Below are 23864 nucleotides of genomic sequence, written 5' to 3'. Positions count from 1 at the left end.
TGATGGAGGCATAATACTCCATAGTGTATATGGACCACATCTTCCTTATCCATTCATCCGTTGAAGGGCATCTTGGTTCTTTCCATAGTTTGGCGACTGTGGCCATTGCTGCTATAAACATTGGGGTACAGATGGCCCTTCTTTTCACGACATCTGTATCTTTGGGGTAAATACCCAGGAGTGCAATTGCAGGGTCGTAGGGAAGCTCTATTTTTAATTTCTTGAGGAATCTCCACACTGTTCTCCAAAGAGGCTGCACCAACTTGCATTCCCACCAACAGTGTAAGAGGGTTCCCCTTTCTCCACATCCTCTCCAACACATGTGGTTTCCTGTTTTGTTAATTTTTCTCTACACCGTAAAGAACTGGAGGATCAACAACAAATCAAACCAACTCCACACATAAGAAGGCAAATCATCAAGATTAGAGCTGAGATCAATGAGGGAGAAACCAGAGATACAGTAGAACGTATCAATGAAACTAGAAGCTGGTTTTTTGAAAGAAGCAATAAGATCGATAAGCCACTGGCTACACTAATCCAAATGAAAAGAGAGAAAGCCCAAATTCATAAAATTATGAATGAAAAGGGAGAGATCACAACTAACACCAAGGAAGTAGAAACAATCATCAGAAGTTATTACGAACAGTTATATGCCAATAAGCTTAGCAACCTAGATGAAATGGATGCATTCCTGGAAAAATATAAACTACCAACATTGAGCCAGGAAGAAATCGACAACCAGAATAGACCGATATCTAATAACGAGATTGAATCAGTGATCAAAAACCTCCCAAAAAACAAGAGCTCAGGACCTGACGGATTCCCTGGGGAATTCTACCAAACCTTCAAAGAAGAAATAACACCTATTCTCCTGAAGCTGTTTCAAAAAATTGAAGCAGAAGGAAAACTTCCAGACTCTTTCTATGAAGCCAGCATTACCCTGATCCCCAAACCAGGCAAGGACCCTACCAAAAAGGAGAATTTCAGACCAATATCACTGATGAATATGGATGCTAAGATTCTCAACAAGATCCTAGCCAACAAGTTCCAACAGCACATCAAAAAGATTATCCACCATGATCAGGTGGGATTCATCCCTGGGCTACAAGGATGGTTCAACATTCGCAAATCAATCAATGTGATACAACAAATTAATATGAGAAGAGAGAAGAACCACATGGTCCTCTCAATTGATGCAGAAAAAGCATTTAACAAAATCCATCATCCGTTCCTGATTAAAACGCTTCAAAGTATAGGGATAGAGGGAACATTCCTGAACCTCATCAAATCTATCTATGAAAGACCTACAGCAAATATCATCCTCAATGGGAAAAAGCTTGCAGCCTTCCCATTGAGATCAGGAACAAGACAAGGATGCCCACTTTCACCACTCTTGTTCAACATAGTATTAGAAGTCCTAGCAACAGCAATCAGACAACAGAGAGAAATAAAAGGTATCCAAATTGGTAATGAAGAAGTCAAACTCTCTCTCTTTGCAGATGACCTGATTCTTTATATGGAAAACCCAAAAGACTCCACCCCCAAACTACTAGAACTCACACAGCAATTCAGCAAGGTGGCAGGATACAAAGTCAATGTGCAGAAATCAGTGGCTTTCTTATACACTAACAATGAAAATACAGAAAGGGAAATTAGAGAATCGATTCCATTTACTATAGCACCTAGAACCATAAGATACCTGGGAATAAATCTAACTAAAGAGGTAAAGGATCGTGTAATTTTTTCATGTCTCTGCTTGAGTGGGATTTCAGATTTCCAAGATCAGAGGACTTAACACTCTGAAAAGTGTTGCCAACTTTCTGTGGCCTTTTTGTTTCATCTTTTTTTTTTTCTTCCAATTTATTTATTTTCAGAAAAACAGTATTCATTATTTTTTCACCAGTTGGTTATTGTCAGTATTTAGGTGTTGGAGAAACATTCTTGAAGCCATCTTTAATTGGAAAGCAGACCCCATTTGGGCTTTCTTAGGCTAGAAATGGGATTCCTGTGGAAAGGGGAATTTCAACAGGTCTTCACCCAGGTGTCATGAGGTAGAGAAGCAGTAGGTTAATTTCCCTGCCATCCTAGTTACTGCTCTGTGATCTTCCTGGGTCTTTTTCTTGTAATTCTTTTTTGGTACTGCAAAGATTTCATACTTTCTGTCTTGCATATTGGTATTGATGACAGTAGAAAGCTTGTTGGGTTTGGATGCTGAGGATGAGGTAAGAATTTAGGATTTTAGAATAACTTTTAAAATTATTAAAAGGGGGGGTTCCTGGGTGCTCAGTGGGTTAAGCCACTGCCTTCGGCTCAGGTCACGATCTCAGGGTCCTGGGATCGAGTCCCACATTGGACTCTCTGCTCAGCAGGGGTCCTGCTTCCCTTCCTCTCTCTCTGCCTGCCTCTCAGCCTACTTGTGATCTCTCTATGTCAAATAAATAAATACAAAATCTTTAAAAAAAATCTTAAAAGGGATTCATTAACCTCTTGGCTGGTGTAGAAGTTAGGTTTTATTGCTCTGAGCTGGTATTTCATATTTGTATTATGACAACAGCCTCACTGGTGGTCTAACCCGTGGTCATTTTGGAGTTTGTTCATCATTTTGGTCTTTATTGCCATAATTGACCAAGTCTAGGAAGGAAGTCAGAGTTTGATGAGTGGTAGGTCCAGTAGGACACAGAACTGTATTTACCCTTTGAGGATAGAACAGGTGTCACTTAATTGGGTGAGGAGAATAATAACTTCCCCAAAGAGCATTTATGAAATTCCTAGGAGGTTAAAGGTACTGGTCAAGATATTGGTGAGGGGTGGAGGAGGAGTTGGTTAGAAAAGCACTAGGATGAGCAGAATCCAAGTTTTACAGCCTTGGAGACAGGTATAAATAAGGTGCTGTGTGGGAGATTAGAGCACTCTGGCTAGGGGAATCAATTTGAATGCCTCCTTTTCCTTCCCATTTATTCTGAAAAAAGGAATCGACTTCTACAAGATCACCTGCCAACTTTTCATTGTTATTGCCAGGTGTACTTTATGTGTTGAATACTCCAGGTGGATTCGTGGAAGGGATTCATAAGGTCTTCTCTGGAGCAGAATGGGAAGGAGGTCAGATGCACCAGAGGAACATGTGAAGGGAAGCAGGAGGAAATACTGAACAGGATCCTCAGAGGTTCTGGGAGCAACAGAGATGTATATTGGGTGTGTCAGTCATATGGAGGGTCTCTTTGGGTCTTGGATACACTCCTTTTTCTAACTGTGTCATCGCAGTCTGCCCCTGGCTGGTGATTATTGTGTAGTTTGATGGAGGTATGATTTCCATCTTGTCGAAGTCACTCATGGTAAGTGCACGATTCATTGAATTTCAGTTGTTTTAAAGACTTGTGCAAGCATCACCACAAACCAGTTTGGAAGATTTCCATCCTGTCCTGTGGTGTCTCCTGTTTGCTCTGTAATACAACTTAAGTGCCTGGAGGGGTCACCTGCTCCCGGCCAGGAAGGTTGCCTCCTCACCATGCTGAGAGAACTCTACCCTAAGCCTTTCAACATAGGAAATAAAGGGGTGTATATTGAAGGTGGCTGTGTGTGGGGAGGAAACTCTGTCCCTTTCCTCTGTGATAAGAGGAGACGGATAAAGTAGGGTTTGCCAGTGTCATGAAGGATGATGCCATCAGCTTTTAGGATGAGCCACCCCTGCAAATTGACAACTTTACTTAACCCTTTTGTGAAGTGGACGTTCTTGACTGTTGAGCAGAGTAACTTCTTAGTCTCGGTGGTAGATTCGATGTACTTTGCTTCGGTCTTGCTGCTTCTCTGAATCCAATCATGTCTTTTTTGTAGTAAAGATGGCCAAGATACTGCTGCAGCAGGAGATAATTAGTGCCTCTTTGATCATAGTGCCGCATTTGAACCCTCAGCTACTGCTTACGTGACACTCACATGCATTCCTCATATGGCATAGGTTTCTCCTGTGCTTCTGTCAATGCTGTAGAAATTCCAAGACTCGTAAATGCTCTTTTGGTAAACGGCAGCTACTTGAGGAAGTTGTCAGCACTAACTCAGTTCAGTAGAACTTCAGGTAATAGTGGATCCCTAAATGACATGTGCTGCAGTCCTTTGGCTCTCATTTTCTCTTTGGCTCTTTCAGGAGGGCCTTTTTGTGGGTGGCGTCTTTGTCCCCATGGTTCCCTCCTTCCTTTTTAGGTAAGGAGGGTTTTGTTTTTGTTTTTTGATTTTAAAGGTTTATTTATCCTTTTAAGGATATTTGTTTATTTGAGAGTCTCCATCGGGGGCATGGGAAGGGTAGAGGGAGAGAGTAAAAATGTCAAGTACACTCTGCACTGAGCCAGGAGCCAGACTGAAGGCTCCATCCCAGGACCCTGAGATCACGAAGTGAGCCAGAGTTGGGAGTAGGATGCTTAACCCTCTGAGCCCTGAAAATGGGCTGAGAATATGTAGTATAACACTGCTGACTGTACTGTTTGTTCACTTTACTCATTCAGAAAATTACACAATTCCTCAAAAGAACATGGCATGCCATCATTAAAATCAGTAGTCCCAGGCAGGAGAGAGATTGTGAATGACTCCCCCCCCACACAGGGCACTGGTGTCTGGACAGGGTCTGATGGAGCACGTGTAATTAAGCCTTTGGTCTCTGTGTTGTCATGTGTGGATTCAGCTTTCCAGGGTATGCATTGCTGTCTTTATTTTGTCAGCACAGTTCTCTCCTGCCTCAGGAGCCTGTGAAGGGGCTTCAGCCTGGGGTATGGGCAGGAGGCCAGAACTTTAGGAGAGGCTGCTCCAAAGCTCCTGGTGGCAGAAGAGCAGAAGGTAGCAGGGGAACTGGGGCCAAAAGAAAGAGGCCCGCTGGCTCCCAGGGCACTCCAAGCCTGGAGGCATAGCAAGCAGCACTGGCAGTTGCAAGCCTCAGTGTGGGGAACTGCTTCCCTGGGAATGGCTCCTGGACTGTGTCCCTGCTACAGCCCCTTAAGGCAGACTTGCAGGGTCCGGAGCCCATCGACACTTGCCGGAATCACACGCTCCACCTCGCTGGGCAACTAGGTCACCAGCAGGCCCGCACACCCCCAAGGAGCACACACTCCCTGTCATGCACTCAGTGGAGGCAGCGCAGGTGGGAGCTGGTCTCAGGAGACTGGCAGATGTGGAGGCTCAAGGAGCGGCGGTGGAGGCGGTGGCAGTGGTGGAGTGTGCTCGAGGCCCAGTGGCCTAGGTAGGGCTGAGGTCCTGGTCTGTGAAGGGAGAGGGACGGACCACGAGGACTCCACCTATGTCGTTACTCCTCCAAGCAGCGCTGGTTTTGGCTTTTAGGGGGTGGGCGGGGTACAGCCCATCTTTGACCATGGGCCACAAGAAGAGCCTGACTAGGTACCTGCATGGAGCGGAGGGGATGGAATGGGAGGAAGGGCTGGGGGCAGGCAGGGACTGGCAACGGCTGGACTCTGGGGCCACCTGGGATGTGGGGAGGCAGGCACTGCTAAGATGGAGTTCCCTGGGCTGGAGGATATCCTGGCGCTGGGGATGTATCTCTCCCGCTAGGGATCGGGATTGGGGCTGTTCCCACTGCTGCAGCCCTGGGGGCTCCTTCTCAAGGGCCCTCCATGGCTGGGTGGCTCAGTCAGTTAAGCATCTGCCTTTAACTGGCATCCTGATCTCAGGGTCCTGAGACTGAGCCCTGCATCCTCCCTGCTCAGCGAGGAGGCTGCCTCTCCCTCTCCCTCTGTGTCTGCCCACAACTTGTGCTCACTGTCTCTCAAATAATAAAATCTTTCTAAGAAAGTAAATATAAAGTTTATTTAGCATAATGTTGAGAAAAACAAGTTCAATCTTTAAGAAAAAATTATGATAGTGATAGGTATAAGTTTAAAGTGATAGGTATCAGTATAAACTAGTTTTGTATGTTGGAACTCGATGAATCTTGGCATCCATGCCCTGAGGAATGAAGCCGTCCTGTCTCCACATCACAGAGAAGGACACAGAGGTTTGGAGAGGTGAAGTAATTTTCCAGGCAAAGAGTAGAAATTGGAAAAATGGAAACTGGTCCTGTTCTCTTCCAGAGGCTCAACTAGCAACTTGTTTTTTCCATTTCCTTAATAAATATATACTTTTTAGACTATCAACCAGTGCTACATTCTGTCCCTCCAGGATTCTCCCCAGGCCCCTAGCCATCAGAGAGGGCTCTGGGGCCTGATTCTCCCTCCCTCTTCCAGGGGCCCCGGGTGACTCCTTCTGTCTATTCAGAAACAAGGACACAGAGCTCTGGGGAGGGACCCTTCATTGGCTGTGGGTGTGCACCTCTGCTTGGCTTTCCCACGCCCTGCTGGAAGGTGAAGTCAGGGTCAGAGGTTGAGTGGTAGCTGGGGAAGGAGGAGGAGGCCAAGGGCATCCCAGCCTGGTGATTCCACTTACCTGCCAGACCATTCTTCCCAGGTCCATCCAGCATCCCATTGATCTGCTGCTACTTCTGTTGCTGGTGCTGCTGTTGCTTCCAGATCCCTGACAGCACCAGCAGGAGTGTAGGAGGGATCTGCCCTGTGGGGACCCAGGAATCTTGTAAGATGCCTCCATCCCTTTCCACAGGTGCCCAATCCCCCATTCCTTCCAGGGTGCCCCAAAGCTCAGTTCACCAGTCCTGTATAATCCCTCAGTTGATCACCCTTCCCCTGTTCCAGGAATCTCTCAGTCTTTCCAGGGGCCCAGAGCTCTCCCCACAGTTCATGGGGTCCTCCTGCCATTGGAGCCGGAATGCTGATGTGGGCAAAGGGTAGGGCATAGCATGCCTGAAACAGGAGGGACATGTGGTTGTAACCTGGGCTGCCATTAACAGGGGTGAGACATGAGGCACTGGATCTCCAAAGACACTGAGCCCATGGAGGTGATGACGCCACTGCCTGTGTGTTCTCAACATGTGACTTTTTCTTGTCCTCCACACAGTTATGGACACGGGCATGGACACTCCCAGACCACTGAAGGAAATGAGCACCGGGCCAAACAACAGGTAAGCAGGACAGCTGGATCTCAAACTCTAGGCTCCCGGCTTGTCTCCAGGGGCTACAAAGGGTTTCACCGATGGGAGGCTGACAAAACTCCATGACTGATCTCACCTGTTGGAGGCCCCCAAACTCTGTTCCCTGCTTCTTTCCCTGCTCCCAATTCCAGTTCTAGTCAAGGTGACTCTGGCCATCTTCCAGGGAAGTCCCTGGCCCCCCTTACAGGTTGGACCTCTCTCCTGTTCACTTTTGGACTAGTCTGACTCCACCCCTTCCATAGCCGGTCTCCTTCTACAACCAGGGCAGCCCAACTCTGGGGCTCTTGAGGTGGACAGCGGCATCTAAGCAGAATTGAATACTTTGTTTTGCTATCCTTGTTTTGTTGTTGGCTTGTTTCTTATGGTTTCTGTATGTGTATGTTTAAGGTATTGTTGTAACTGAGGGTGGCAGGAGTGGAAGTGGGTGGGAAGGATGGGGTGGCTGGGGAATGGGCATTGGAGAGGGTATGTGCTTTGGTGAGTGCTTGAACTGTGTGAGACTGATGAATCACAGACTACCCCTGAAACAAAAAATACATTATATGTTAATTAGAAAAAACAAGCTGTTGTTCTAATTAAGTGTTGTATTTAAGTTGTTCCTGTTTACAAAAAATTTACACAATAATAAAGTGGTGGTTTATAGAGCACTGACAATCAGCTGTCTTGGGCCAGAAGGAGTTGAGGAAACATTTGAGAGTCCTAGGGAGACACAGTTTAGGAAGTTCAGCTCAAGACAGGCCTCAGGAGAGAGGATAACAAGGGTTTTGTCTAGTCTGCTGGGTCCCTGGCCCTGCCCACCTGCTTGGCTGTCCCCACCCAGCACAGATGGAGCTGCCAGCTCTCTGGGTGTTGTCCTGGATCCGCCAGGGTAGAAGCTGGTTAAAGTCTTCTCTTAAAAGGCTCTCATTCCTGGAGGTCCCAGAAGATGACATTAGAGTCTGAATGGATTGTTTCCCTGTAAAGTTTCCTCATGTAAAGCCAAAGCTAGTGGGTAGGAGGGTCACAAAGAGAAGTGACAGATCCACTCTGTCGGAGGTGTTCCAATGTCTCAGCCAATTGGGGATGATTTTGAGACCATTAAGTCTTCTTAGGCTAATACTGGAGGATATTACAGCCCAGAAGACATATTTGATTTCAATTGTATCATCCTCATATCATTCAGTTCCAGTGTTGCTCTTTTCCTTTTCTCTTTCTTTTTTACTTAAGATTTTATTTACTTATTTAACAGAGAGAGAGAGAGAGAGGGAGAGATCACAAGTTGGCAGAGAGGCAGGCAAAGAGGCAGGCAGAGGGTGAGGGGCAAGCAGGCTCCCTGCTGAGCACAGAGCCTTATGTGGGGCTTGATCCCAGGACCTGATCATGACCTGAGCGACCAGGAGCCCCTCTTTTTTCTATTTCTTTACTCCTGTTCCATTGATAGAGGTACTTCTCAATTTCTAAACATATGGGAATTTCTAGTTCACTTTTTACCAGTGATTTCTAGCACATTATATTGCCACAAGATGCTCTGTAGTTGCCTGAATATATGCATCAGAAACAAAATTGAAATTTCCCTTATGGCTAAAGTTAATTGGGCGCACTTTTGTAATGGTCTCCTATGTGCCTAAAATCAGTGGATGTGGATGTGGACAGATGTATGGAGACAGCTATGGGATTCAGATGGTTTGCCATTAAGATCTACATCTTGTGGACGTTCTGTCTGCGTTGAGTTGCTGAGAGAGGGCTCGGACCTCCTACTCTGGTTGTGTACTTGCTTGTTGTTGCAGTTTGGTTCTCCTTTGCTTTCTACATTGTTCAGCCAGTGGCTCTCAGATGGGAGTTTGGAAGGGAAGGAGAGAGCGCCCAGAAGAGGGATCGGAGACCTGGGTTGGAGGGAGCAAACAAGAAGTATGGCCAAAGATCCAGAGAGGATCTGTTATTGGGATGGCCCGTGTTGGGGTATCAGATGGGAAGGGGCTTTGTACAAATGAGGTCCCCTGTGGCATCCATGTTGAGCTACTAGGGGCAAAGGCAGCGGATTGGTGGAGAGATTAGAATGTTTCTAGGTTGCTAAGGAAACGTTCAAACCCGGGAAGGCTTGGTGGAGGATGGATTCTCCACACCAACTGCTCCTGAGAGTTCACTTTACCTGCTAATGTGTCCTGCTGACCTTGTCCTTTACTAACCTGCTAACCTCCTAACCTTTCTGAACTGTGCTATTTCCCCTCGAGTACTTTATCTGACACTGACACTGTCCCTGACCCCTTCTTCTCCTGACCAACACCTTCCCCATTCTACCCTCTCTTTCTTCCCTATTCCCATTCCTAATTACCACCCAGCCCCTCCCCACCCCTTCCGAACACCCCCACCCCACCCTCCCCTGCCCCCCAAACATCTTCACTTCCTCCCTGGGCCCACAGTGCCCCTTAAAAGGACCATGACATGATGGTGCAAAGGCTGCTCTTCTGGCTTGTCTTGCTCCAGTGTCCCAGTTCCCCAAATCCAAATGTGAGTAAATGTGACACTTCACTCGTGTCTTCCTTCTTCTCCTTCTTCCCCTTCTCCTTCTCCTCCTCCTCCTCCTCCTCCTCCTCCTCCTCCTCCTTCTTCTTCTTTTTATATTATTTCTTTGAGGAATAGAGAAAAAGGGCTCATGTTTAGGGGGCAGAGCAGAGAGGGTGGGAAAGAGAAAATCCCAAACAAGCTATGCAGTGAGCACAGATCCCAAAGTGGGCCTCAACCTCAGGACCATGAGATCATGACTTGATCACTTATCTGACCAAGACTTGGTCACTTATCTGACTGAGCTACTTGGGTGCCCATGAGCTGCTAGTGGTGTCTTTCTTCCAACTGGGTTATTTAACCAGAGCTTTTTCATGGGGTTTTCGATGGTAACTTCAGAAGAACGAGAGTTCTTCCTGACAACTGGGCACCACAGGGCAGGCTTCAGGGTCAACCTGAAGGGATTGTGGCCACAGCCATTTCCCTCATGTTTTGGGTCCTGTCTGTTCTGCTTGGTCCAAGAAGCACAGCTATGGTAGGATGGAAACCTGAAGGCTCCAAGTTTATAGTGTCAAGAGGAAGGATTTGTGAACATAGGAAAAGCCATTGAGCTCTTTGTCCTAAATAGGGGGCTTGTGTGATATATACATTATATCCCTTTAAAATTGTCTTTGAAAATGTCAGGAACTCTAATTTAGTAGGAGCTAGGAGTGTCAGATTATCCCCTGGAATCCCGGTGAAGATCCTAATGCAAGCCTGGTAAATTCAGGGTCCAGCTTCTGTTTAGTTTGTTTTTGTGTCAGCGCATTGTTTATATTTGTAAAGTTTGACAGCCCTGGGTATCTTAAGCATTGGTGTTGGGACTTGAGTGTTAAGAAGTGAAATGTCCTTTTTGCTCTGCTTCTTGGTTGGTTGAGTTTTAGCAATTTCTGAATCAGCACTTTCCTTCTGCTCTTGGAGGCTGTCCCCAGGGACTGTGTGTCCCACCAGGTCCATGGAGACCTGAGAATCCCAGAAGACACTAATAGACCACAACCTGCTGGGATATATGTCACGGGAAAATCACTAGGAGTGATGTGATCAGGAAGTGAATGAGTTGTTGTCCTTTCTTTGACCAAGTATGTGCAGAGTGTTGATTTCCCCAAAATAAGAAGGTTCTGGATGTCCCTAGGATTGTCCAAATATAAAGAAATACGTGGTTTCCAGCATTAATATTTCACTCTGTCATGAAAAAGTAAACCCTGTACCCGACGAGAAAGACAGAGTCAGCCAACAGTTAGGGAACACCCCTGGAAATAAGTAGACCTCTTTAGATCCGCTCGCACCAGATTATGAAAGAGGGATCCGGAAGTGTCAGTAGTCAAGAAAGATGCTTGTATTGAGGCAGACCCATCCCACATGAAGACCTCTAGTCAAAGGAGACTTCATTCTGTTTCATTTGAGTCTTCAGAAGAGGGAATTTCTTGGTCGTCTGGATTGGAATCATTCCCCTCTACCTGGGCTGCATCTCATGGATCAGTTCACCTTTCTCACCCTTCATGAGAACTCTTGCCTATATGAACTGGTCCTGCATTTCCCACCTCCACCTGCTCATGGCCACTGTTGGAGGACTGAGGGTTTTTGACCCTGCTGGCTGTCCTCTAGTTAAGTCTCAGCTACTGGTATCAGCATCCAGACAGCTGCCAGATGTACTGAGTGCCCACAGCTGGGCATGTTTTACATTCCTGACAAGACAGCCTCTGTCTTTTGTGCATTTGATCCCCATGACCAACCATTGTGCTGACAGCTACTGCTCTCTTCCACACAGTGGCTATTCAAAGACAATGTACGTTTCCCACCAACACACATTTTCCTGACCTCAGGTGTGAGGGCTGAAGAGGAAAATGTTTTAGATTTCAGGAGCTCCTTTCTAGAGAGGTGGGTTTGCACAAAATTCAAGCTTGGTGTGAATTAGTATGAATTGCATTGTTAGTGTCTTTTCTCCTGAAATACTTCTAAATGTAGTTTTTGTAAAATGATGTGTTCCTAGCCTTGGTGTTCATATCCAGGAATTTTGTATTCTTAGAATTCACAGGCACCTGGGTAGTTCAGGCAGTTAAGTGTCTGCCTTAGGCTTGGGTCATGATCCCAGGGTCCTGGGATTGAGCCCTGGTTGGGCTGGCACTCAGTTACTCAGTCTCCCTCTGCCCTTCCCCCTCTCTCTTTCAAATAAATAAATACATTCGTTAATATTTTCCCTCTTTAGAAAGTTAAATTTTAAGTTGCTCTTGCATGATTCATTTACAGTACCAAGAAATAGGCACATGAATTGCTTCCATTGGCTTTTTGGAGATACTAAACCTCACAGATATCCTTAGAACATACATGATCACCTGATTATGTACTTCAGAAATCTGACATCTGGGTTTGTGATTCAGAATCAGAGTGAACATTGAAAGAAAACATCAATGTTTTCAGAAACTAATCAGTAACTCTGATTTATTTTTATTGAGCAATAATCACATGTCATATTAATGAGCAGCCTCCTGTCTCTCTCACTTGTGTCCTGATCTATAAACATGTGTCCATATAATGTGCTCATTTGTACTTCTAGTACAAATTCTATTCATGCTTTCTCTCATTCGTCCATAAATTTGGGTGTAGTTTTGGAAATGATCCAAAGGAGTTTTTCCAGGTCCTTCATGGATGTACAATACAAGTCACTGACTCCTTACCTATTCTAAGTTTACATTGACTTACCTTGTTTATTTTATGTTGGCTTATAAATTCTCAAGTTCTGTTAGCTATAGAAAAAACAATCGCAATGTGCTTGTAGATAAAATCCCTTAAGCTTTGTCTATTAGATTTTGCCTGAAGCTTTAGTGTGTTATAATGTATATATGATCACAACATTTTTTCAAAGAATACTTTTTGTTGATATTCGACATAGGTAAGCAACAAGGAAGCCATCATCATGGTAAGTTGATAAACATACTCATCACTGCCAAAAGTTTGCCCCAGCTCCTTGGAAATGCCTCTATGATCCTTCTCCTCCAGGAGGAGGTAGTTGAGAGGTATGCTTACCTCCTGGAGGCTGATTGAGGGTTTGTAAAGTTGATTTTTTGTGACAGATACACAGTAAATGTCTTTGAGATTCCTCATTGTCTCAAATGGTATTTCAGCTTGTCCTTTCCTTGCCTGACCATTTCCATCTTGGCCCTCATGGGATTGAAGTTCTGTGGAAGCTTCTTATTTTAACTGCCTTCTTGGGAACTTGTGCCTTTCTCATTTACCTCTGGAGAACCATCCTCGCTGTAAGTATATTAATGTACCTTCTGTACTTTCATTCATAAATAAGCAAAAAATGTTATAGTCCCTGGACATTTTTATGTCCATTCAGTACTACAAATTTCCCTCTAATATGTCAATTTTGATTATCACCTAGATTGATGTAGTTTTAAATTTCTATTGAAGTGCCTTCTTGATCCTTATGTTCTTTTTTTTAAGTTCAAGCATAATTGGCAAACAGTGTAATGTGAGTTTCAGGTGTACAACATGACTCCGCAATTCTGTACATTTCTCAGTGCTCAGCAGAAGAAGTGCACACTTCTTTCCCTTCACCTCCTTCACCCATCCCTCCACCCACCTGCCCTTCCACCCATGTCTTCCTTAGAAGTGGGCTGTTGAATCTCTCTCTCTCTCTCTCCGGTCATTTCTCCAGCTATCTTTCTGTTCTCGATCTCTAGTTTGAGACATCTGTGGTCGGAGAGCATAGTTCCTGTGATTTCGATCCCTTTGGTGGTTCATATGTGTTGTATTGCCCCAAATATGGGCTCCCTCAGTGACAGTTCATGTGAGCTTGAGCAGAATTTCTATACCTCATTGTTGAATGAAGTATTCTGCCGATGTGTGTGGATGCGGTGGATGGGTGATGCTGGTCAATTCACCTGTGTTCTCATGGAACTCCTGCATCTCTGGATCTGTCAATGAGGGATAAGAGGATGTTGAATTCTCCAGCTGTAGGAATGGATTCATCTGTTCCCACCTGCAATATTTTCAGTTTCTGCTTCATGTGCTCTGATACTCTGTTGTTGATGCATGCACATTAGCAATTGTTGTGTCTTTTTGGAGAATTGACCCCTTCGTCATTGAAATAATGCCCGTCATTATTCCTGACGGGTTTCCTTACTCTGTGGTGTGTTTTGAAGGATCATTTCACTGGCCACAGGTTTCTAGCTCGATGTTCCTTTAAACAGTATAAACACTTCATCCTTCTTGATGGCATGGTTTCTGAAAAGAAGTGTGATGTCGTTCTTATCATTTTTCTCTGGAGTAAGGTGTTACTGCTCACCTCTCCCCTTCCCACACACACTCCCAATCCCTGCTCCAGATTTCCAGAACAATTTCTTTGACTTTAATGATCTGTAGCTGAATATTCTAAATTAGGAAACATTGGTGTTTTTGGTTCATTGTTTGTGTTTGTGTTTTGGTATTTATCCTGCTTTCAATGTTTTGATTTTCCTGGTTCTTGATTAGGTAACTCCATTAATTTCGGACAATCCTCTGTCATTTTTGCTTCAAATAGCTCTCCGTCCACTCTCCTATAGGAATAGGTATTCCTGTTATGTGTGTGTTACACATTTTGTAATGACCTACCAGTCTTGGGTTTTCTGTGTTGTCTGTGTAATTTTTGTCTTTGTGTTTCTTTTTTGGAAGTTTCTTTACTGTCAATGATTCTTTCCTCTGGTTTATTTTGAGTCTCTTCATGAAGCCAGCGCAAGCACTCTTGATTTTTATAATGGTGTTGTTGTCTTTCTAGACAACATGTTACAATCTTAGAGTTTCCTATCTCTGCCCACATTTACCATCTCTTCTTCCTCTTGTGCACTTTTCCCTTAGGCCCAGTATCATACATCAAAGAGATTTTAAAGTCCAGGCTGCTCTCCCCATCACTTCTGCCACAGGAAGTGTGATTCTCATGCTTGCTGTGATGGTTTTTACCTACAGCATGCCTTGTAGTGTTGTGTTGAAAGCTAGATACCGTGTCCTTCTGAAGGAAGAGAGCTAAGTGGGAGTTAGGGTGAGGTTTTCTGCTCCTCTGGCTCAGGGTTAGACTGAGGTCCTCGCCAGTGAGACAGGGAGGAGATGGCACTGGAGTTGAGTATTTCCCTCACCTCTGTGGCTTAGTCTTTGGGAAACCGCCAGTTAGACTCTGGAGACATAGTTTCATTTGAGGGCAGACCTTTGTAAAAAGAAAGAACTCTTTTGAGTTTATTTCTCCGTGGGACTATTCCCCCTCTCCCTTACAATGGAGAATACGTCCCTTCAAAGAGAAAAGAAAAATATTATATATTTGGTGTAGCCATCGACCTTTCCACTTCCCCTGCCCATGGGGTTGTTGACATGGGCCACAGGAGCTCAGAGACTCCTAATCAACATGTGAAATTAAAGGAATAACCATGGCTTTCTGATTTCTCTCCCGATGCACTCTCCCCAACAACATACTATGACTGGTTTGTTGATAGCATGGTGATATTCCAATAACCTGGCAAGATTTGGGGGTTGGCCCCAGCCTCTCATTATCCTGTAAAACTTTTAAAACGGGAAATATGTTAATGGTGTCAAAATGAGGTCTTGCCTAGGTGTTATTGAGCTATAATAACATGAGGGTGACTCAAATCTGAATTGCCTCGCTCCTCTTTTTGGAAACATCAGCTGTAATTTCTGTCATGGCTTATGCTTCATCTCATCATGGACCACTCTTTATCTCATCCGATGGCTTTTACTTCTTTTGGATGACACTGCATTTAAACAATCTGGAAAACTTCATAGCACCTGATGTGCCATAACTGTGTGAATTCAGCAAACAGCCAACTCTTTGTAAGGTTTCAGGATAGCTTTGTAGAGAAGGAAAGAGGTGGCATATCCTTGACACAGCCTTTGCTCCCTTGCCTGCCTGCCTGCCTTCTTTCCTCCTTCCTTCCATTTTCTTTCTTTCAGTATTTTAAAATAGTCCCAGATTCTGTACTTCAGTGCAGATACTGGGTTGCAAAAATGTGAAGGAAATATACTAAGTGAAATAAGTCCCGTGGAGAAAGTCAATTATCCTTTGGTTTCACTTATTTGTGGAACATAAGGAATAGCATAGGCAATATTTGGAGAAGGAAGGGAAAAATGAATCAGGGGGGAAGAGTCAGAGGGGGAGATGAACCATGAGAGACTATGGACTCTGGAGAGCAAACTGAGGGTATTAGAGGAGAGAGGTATGAGGAGCCTGGTGATGGGTAATAAGGAGGGTACCTATTTCATGGAGCACTGGGTGTTATATGCAAACAGTGTATCCTGGAACACTACATCAAAAACTAATGACAGGAGGGACAAGATGGCACAGGGAAGTAGGAGGAGGCACCTTTTCAACCTGTACTCTAAAGTGAGCTGATTAGCTACCAAAGAACTCTGATCACCCATGAAATCAGCCTGAGATCAGAATTTTACACATCTGGATCTCTACAGAGGCAGAAGACACTTTACCTGCCAATGGGCAGGTAAAGCGGAGTGGGAAAGGCGGACTGATACTGCAAGATAAACAAAAGGGGGAGGGTGCCACCAGAGCTGACCAGTTGGAAAGTAATACCCTAATACGAGCGAGCGTGCCCTGTGTCTGTGGACCAGCATTAACTTGGAGACTGGTTGAAAGCACTCCAAAAGAGCAAAGGAACGTGGCGGGTAAATTGTGGGAATCGGGGCAGCTAGGGACAGGGGCTTAAGTTCCCAGTCCCAGGACAGCCTCCTCTGCCTCTGAGCCAGAGAGAGTGTGACAAGGAAACCAGATCTTGGTCCCAGAGCCTCCATCACACCTGAGATTGCGAGGGTTCTGGCTCCTGTGAGGGGATGGGAGCCACGCAGGACGGCAGAACGTGCGAGCCCTGCTACAGCGCCTTTAATGCACGCATCCCTCATCCTCCCCTGAGAGAGGTACAAAGGCCCAGCCAGCGCTCTTTGATACCCGCCATTGTTTCATAGCCTAACACAAGCACCCCATACTCTCCCACAAGAGAGGTGCGCGAAGGCCCAGCCTGGTGTTTTCAGACCTGCGCCCGTTCTCAGAGCCTGATATGCGCACGTGACCCACAGCCTCCCCCGAAAGAGGTGCACGCAAGCCAGGTGCTCTTAGACCCAGAAAGACTAGGCACTCCCAGCCTGGGCCAGCGGGTAAAATCTCAGAGTGTGATCGCTGCTTTGAACCTCTCTGGCGGTCTGGAGATCCCAGACAGCCGCTGCTGCCATGCTTTTGGGTACAAGCAGAAGATCCTGCGTCCCCAGGGAACACGACTCAGAACCTACTCTGCCAGCAGCCAAGGAGAAATTTATATGGGCTCTGCAACACCCACAGAAGAACAGACTGAGGCTTCTCTCTGAGAGGGAAGTGAGGGTATAGTTTGCTTTCCTCTAAACCTACAAAAACCATCAAAAGAGGTCAAGGCGAGAGGCAGGGGGGAAGGTGAACAAACATAAAAACCTCCAGAGAACAAAAGCCTGAAAAAAACCGGTTTCCTCAGAGCCCACCCCCTAGAGGGGGACTGGAGGACTTAACTCAGGGAACATTACTGACTGAAAACCAACGTGGCAGGCACCTCCCCCAGAAAACCAACCATGAAAAAAAAAAAAAAAAAGACTACAAGAGAACCACCACCACTACTTCATAGGACAACTTTTATTTTTAATTTGTTCCCACTATTCTGGCTCATGTCTTGTATATAGATAATTGTTTAACCTATTTACCGTCACAGTGAGTTGTCCAGCACATCAAATTCCATAATAAACTTCCATCCTGAACTTTTTGATGCATACACCTGTGTTTCTCTTTTGCACTTCTATTTTTTGAATTTTTAAAAATTTTAGTTTAGTTTAGTTTATTCCTTTTTTATTTTTATTTTCTAATATTCATATAGAGTTAAACTTCAAAGTAATCCCCATTCCCCAATCAATACTACCCCTATAGGTAAACCAATTTTTAATCCCCCTTTATCCTAGGAAAGTTGAGTCCTTTAACAAAGATATCAAGATACATCCAGGAAGGATGAAAACAACCTTCCTCAGCCACACTGAGAATTTATAACCACTCTTCCATCTTTTTCTTCCACCAGTGTTTCTGTGTTTTTGTGTTTGTCCTGATAGTATATAAATCTTACACTTGGGGTTCTTTTCAACGAGGTTCTTCCTGTATTTGCATGTATTTATATATTTTTCTCTTGTTATATTCTTTTATTAGTCTTTTTCTTTGTCTGTTTTCGTTTGTATACCTCATAAATCTTACCTTGGGGTGCATTTGGGATGAGCCTTCTCTTTCATCTTCCCTTTCTTTCCTGTCTCTCTCTCTCTCTCTCTTATTTTTTTTTCTTTTTCTTGTCTTTTTTCTCTCATTTGGGTGGGGAATCCTGATTGATCAGAAGTGTTCCAGAATGCACCCTGACGGCACCACGGTCGATACATGCAGATACATCTGTTCAGTCATCTCTCACCAAAAGGACTAGGAGGAGGAATCCCAATAGAAGAAAAATACAGAGGATGGACCTTCCACAACAGAGCTAAGGGCTATCAACATAGACAATATGTCGAAAAGAGAATTCAGGCTAACATTTATCCAGGCAATAGCTAGGTTGGAGAAAGCCATGGATGACCAAACGGAATTGATTAGGTAGGGCCGAGCTGAAAGCGACCAGACAGGATGTTCACAATGTTAGGGCAGAGTTAAAAGTTACCAGGGCTGATGTTCACAATGCTCTCAATGAGTTCCAATCAAATCTAAATTCTCTCAAACCTAGGGTAACTGAGACAGAATATGGAATTAGTGATCTGGAGGACAAACAGATAGAGAGAAAGATGAAGAGGAAGCCTGGAACAAACAGCTTAGAAACCACAAAAACAGAATCAAGGAAATAAATGATGCCAGGAAACGTTCCAATGTCAGAATTATTGGAATCCCTGAAGGGGAGGAGAAAGAAAGAAGTCTAGAAGATATAGTGGAACAAGTCCTTCATGAAAATTTCCCAATCTAGCGAATGGAACCAGCATTCATATACTAGAGGCCAGATGTTCTCCACCCAAGATTATAGATTCCAGAAAAACATCAAGACACCTGATAGTCAAATTGAGGAATCATAATTGTAGGTATAATCTCTTGAAAACCTCTAGCACAAAGAGGCTCCTTTCTTACAGAGGAAAGCCCATGAGAATAGTTTTAGACCTGTCCACAGAGACCTGGCAAGTCAGAAAGGGCTGGCAGGATATTCAGGGCACTAAAGGAGAATAACATTCAGCCAAGAATACTTTATCCAGCAAGACTGACATTCAAAATGGATGTAGAGATAAAGAGATTCCAAGACCGGCAAGGCTTAAAAGATTATGCAACCACCAAGCCAACGCTGCAGGAAATCTTAAGGGGGGAGTTCTGTAAAAGAGGAAAAATCCTAAGAATAGTATTGAACAGAAATATAGAGACAATCTACAGGAAGAAAGACTTAAAAGGTAGCACGATGTCAATAAAAACGTATCTATCAATATCACTGTCAATGAAAATGGCCTAAATGCTCCCATAAAATGGCAAAGCGTTGCAGATTACATAAAATGACAGGACCCATCCATATGTTGCCTACAAGAGACCCATTCTGAACCTAAATATACACATAGACTGAAAGTGAAGGGATGGAGAAACATCTTTCATGCCAATGGACCTCAAAAAAAGGCTGGGGTAGCAATTCTCATATCAGATAAATGAGATTTTAAACTAAAGACTGTAGTCTGAGATACATAAGGACACTACATAATCCTTAAAGGGAATATCCACCAAGATGATCTAACAATTGTAAATATCTATGCCCCCAATATGGGAGCAGACAATTACACAAGAAAACTGTTAATCAAGGTAAACAGTCATATTGATATGAATACATTAATAGTAGATCTTAACACACCTCTCTCAGAAATAGACAGATCATCGAAGCAGAAAATCAGTAAAGAAACAAGAGCATTGAATGACACATTGGAACAGATGGACCTCATAGAAACATACAGAACATTCCACCCTAAAACAACAGAATACTCATTCTTCTCAAGTGCACACGAAATCTTCTCAAGAATAAACCACATACTGGGTCACAAATCAGGACACAACCGATACCTAAAGACTGAGATGATTCCCTGCATATTCTCAGATCACAATGCTTTGAAACTGGAGCTCATTCACAAAGAAAAGTTCCGAAGGAACCCAAATACCTGGGAGCTAAAGACCACCTTGCTTAAGAATGCTTGGACCAACCAGGAGATCAAAGAAGAACTGAAACAATTCATGTAAATGAATGAGAAAGAAGACACTTCAGTCCAAAACCTATGGGATACAGCAAAGGCCGTCCTAAGGGGGAAATACATAGCCACCCAAGTCTCCATCAAAAAAATTGAAAACTCCAGAACACATCAGCTGTCTCTACACCTTAATGAACTGGAGAATCAACAACAAATCAAACCAACTCCACACATAAGAAGGGAAGTCATCAAGATTAGAGCTGAGATCAATGAGGTAGAAACCAGAGATACAATAGAACGTATCAATGAAACTAGAAGCTGGTTTTGGGAAGAATCAATAAGATCGATAAGCCATTGGCCACACTAATCCAAAAGAAAAGAGTGAAAGCCCAAATTCATAAAATTATGAATGAAAAGGGAGAGATCACAACGAATCCTAGAAGAGAACATAGGCAGTAATCTCTTCGATATCAGCCACAGCAACTCCTTTCAAGATACGTCTCCAAAGGCAAAGGAAACAGAAGCAAAAATAAACTTCTGGGACTTCATCAAAATCAAAAGCTTCTGCACAGCCAAGGAAACAGTCAATAAAACATAGAGGCAACCCACGGAATGGGAGAAGATATTTGCAAATGACAATACAGACAAAAGGTTGATATCCAGGATCTACAAAGAACACCTCAAACTCAACACACACAAAATAGATAATCATATCAAAATATGGGCAGAAGGTATGAACATACACTTCTCCAATGAAGTCATACAAATGACTATCAGACACATGAAAAAATGTTCATCATCACTAGCCATCAGGGAGATTCAGATTAAAACCACATTGAGATTTCACCTTACACCAGTTAGAATGGCCAAAATTAGCAAGACAAGAAACAACATGTGTTGGAAGGGATGTGGAGAAAGGGGAACCCTCTTCCACTGTTGGTAGGAATGCAAGTTGGTGCAGCCTCATTGGAGAACAGTGTGGAGATTCCTCAAGAAATTAAAAATAGAACTTCCCTTGGACCCTGCCATTGCACTACTGGGTATTTACCCCAAAGGTACAGATGTAGTGATAAGAAGGGCCATCTGTACCCCAATATTTATAGCAGCAATGGCCATGTTCGCCAAACTTTGGAAAGAACCAAGATGTCCTTCAATGGACGAATGGATAAAGAAGATGTAGTCCATACACACTATGGAGTATTATGCCTCCATCAGAAAGGACGAATACCCAGCTTTTGTAGCAAAATGGATGAGACTGGAGGAGATTATGCTGAGTGAAATAAGGCAACAAACAGAGTCAATTATCATATGGTTTCACTTATTGGTGGAGCATGGTGGACATGGGGAGTTAGGAGAAGGGAGTTGGGGAAAATTGGAAGGGGAGGTGAACCATGAGAGACTATGGACTCTGAAAAACAATCTGAGGGGTTTTAAGTCTTGGGGGTTGGAAGGTTGGGGGAACCAGGTGGTGGGTATTAGAGAGGGCACGGATTGCATGGAGCACTGGGTGTGGTACAAAAACAAAGAATACTGTTAGGCTGAAAATAAATAAAAAATAAATTTAAAAAAACAAGAAAACAAAAACTAATGACAGACTGTGTGGTGACTAACATGAAAAAAGCTAGGGAAATAATGAATTAATGGATATTTTTTCAATGTCTGCATGATCCCTTGTCAAAATTGAATAGGTTGAACATTCATTGAATACTATGTGAATAGAATTTGGGGGCAAAAATAAGTTAAACACACTGCGCTCTTTATCATAAATTTATTGTGAACCATGATGACTTCATCAGAAATTCTAATTATATCTTCCATTTTAATCCTGTGAATTCATGCTGCTAAGCAAAGTGATTGTTTTAATATCTTTGGATTTCAATTGTGGTACTATCTGTACTATAGATTATTACTCATAATATGTTTTGTCATCTAGCTTATCTTTGTTTCTTCCTCTCTTAGATAAAGCCTCGACAATATGAAGGTAAGATTTGGGGCTTCAGTTTTCTTTGCCAAAAATTCTCAGTACCCGTGTTTGATGTGTGTTTAATTTGATGTGGGATAAATATGGTGACTTCTGATGTCTCACTGACTTAAATCTTGAAAATGCTTCTCTTCCCCATGGGGAGTCTTAAGTGACAGTGTGGAGGGAGTTGCCATCTCTATGAGACCAGGAGAAGGAACTCTTTGTGGGACTAGGGAGAATACAAGGTGTAATTTTGCAGAGAGATGTTTAGGAGGCAAGTGATGATGACAGCGTGAGGTCTGGAGAGAGTACTTCACCATGAGCTGGCTCTTGGTGAAATGTCAAGAGGAGAAATCTCTCTGAGTCTAGCAAACCAGCTACACTTACAGAAGAAGGCAGATATTGCCATGCAGAGCGTGTGTCACAGGAGAGAATAAACCATGGTTTTAAGTCTGAAGTGGAGGGGGACTTTCCTGCCAGGGGAGAATGAATGGAATAGAGCCTGTGCCAGAGGGGATAATGGATAGTGTGTGGGGCTCATGGATTGTGGTGATTCCATGGTGATGGCTGATGACAGCCTGGGTGGCCACCTGGCACTTAGGAAACCATTGAATGTTGTTGTTCGTTTTTGTGAGTGTGGAAGTGGTACTGGTGAGAAGAGAGGTCTCAGAGCAGGAGAGTGCTCACAGTGGGTCAGGAGAAGAGAAGTTTGCACTTTGAGGCAAGATGAGAGAGTTATTTTTTTAAGAGATTCTGTTTATTCACTTGATAGAGAGAGAGAGAGAGAGCACAAGCAGGCAGAGTGGGAGGCAGACAGAGAGGGAGAAGCAGGTCCCTGCTGAGCAGAGAGTTGGATGTGGGATGCGATCCCAGGACCCGGGCTCCTGATCCCAGCAGAAGGCAGACCCTTAAACAACTGAGCCACCCAGGTGCCCCACGATAAGAAAATAAAGTGGCTCTTAGAGGAGTCTGTGTTCTAGACCTTACAAGTGTTATGCAGCTGCCATCAGTCTCCACATGAGTGTTGTTTTCCTTTAAGGGTGGAGGGTAACATTCTCCTGTTGTGATGATAAAAGCTTGTCTTCTCAGGCTTGTGCATTATCCAGGGCCTCCAAAGACTCTCTGTAACATGGACTGTGTTTATAGCAGAGATCTTGTCCTCTAGAGCCCCCAGAGATCAAGGCGATCTCTGAGCAGCAGAAAGTCTCTGAAGGCCTGTGAGTTGTCACTCACCTGACATCTTGAGCTTTCCTTGTGTTGGATTCCAAGTAGGACCTGGAAGTGGACGTTCCACTGAGCAGGAACAAAGTATAGTTTTGCTCATTATGGGTTGTTTGCAGGGACCTGCTTTTGTATCTCAATCACTGGAGGAGAGAGATGTTAGTTGCTAGGATGCTTGATTTTTCGGTCACATCTCTGGCGATGACATTAGCATATGCAAGGTTTGAATTTTCCAAGAATGGTGCTTACAGGTGGGAGAAAAATGAGAAAGCATTCGATTGTTTTTTTATTTTTATGTTTGAAAAACATTTAAGTAGGAATCTCACTGATATAGAAAGTCTTAGGTTTCAAATGCTGCTACAACATGCTTCCTTCAGGCACAATGGGAATGCTAGCAAGTTAGTGACACCCAAGTGTCAGAGAATGTACTCTGGTGCTAATATATTGGGATTATTCAATGTCACTGTTTTTGCTAATTATCTTAAAATTCTTTTTTCTCCTTTCAGTTACTTTAGACCAAATCAAGATGAAGATTAATGATTTTAAAAACGAAAACAGGGATTTTGAAAAAAAACATAGCGAGATGGGAGGAGAAGGTATGTGTGCCCTTTCAAATATTTTCTTGTGATTTCATTTTGGTTACTTACCCTCTGGTAGTTCATTCTATCGATCATATCATGCAACCCAGAAATGGTCCTTGAGTAAGATAAGCTTCACAAATGTAGAGTACTGCCTCTTTCTTTGTGAAAGGAGTAACAAATATAGGTTTCTTTAACATGCTATTTTGGACTTCTGATTCCTTTTTCATATTTTTTATACGCCAAGGAAGCAAAGAAGCAAGAAGAAACAAAAAGTGAACATAAGTGTTCCCTTGCTGGAGTA

At 43.8% G+C, this 23864-nt stretch overlaps 1 long non-coding RNA gene across 1 annotated transcript; it reads left to right on the top strand.

The window, feature by feature from the left end:
* The first annotated feature begins 12747 nt into the window (after positions 1-12747).
* On the top strand, positions 12748-23510 carry LOC122889223. Its single transcript, XR_006380854.1, has 3 exons — positions 12748-12810; positions 21758-21779; positions 23489-23510. It is a non-coding gene; the product is annotated as an uncharacterized LOC122889223 (long non-coding RNA).
* The last annotated feature ends 354 nt before the right edge of the window (positions 23511-23864 follow it).

Source organism: Neovison vison, chromosome 11 (genome assembly GCF_020171115.1).
Source record: "Neovison vison isolate M4711 chromosome 11, ASM_NN_V1, whole genome shotgun sequence".
Taxonomy (NCBI): domain Eukaryota; kingdom Metazoa; phylum Chordata; class Mammalia; order Carnivora; family Mustelidae; genus Neogale; species Neogale vison.
The sequence above is the reverse complement of the archived record's forward strand: the minus strand, read 5'-3'. Positions and strand labels throughout refer to the sequence as shown.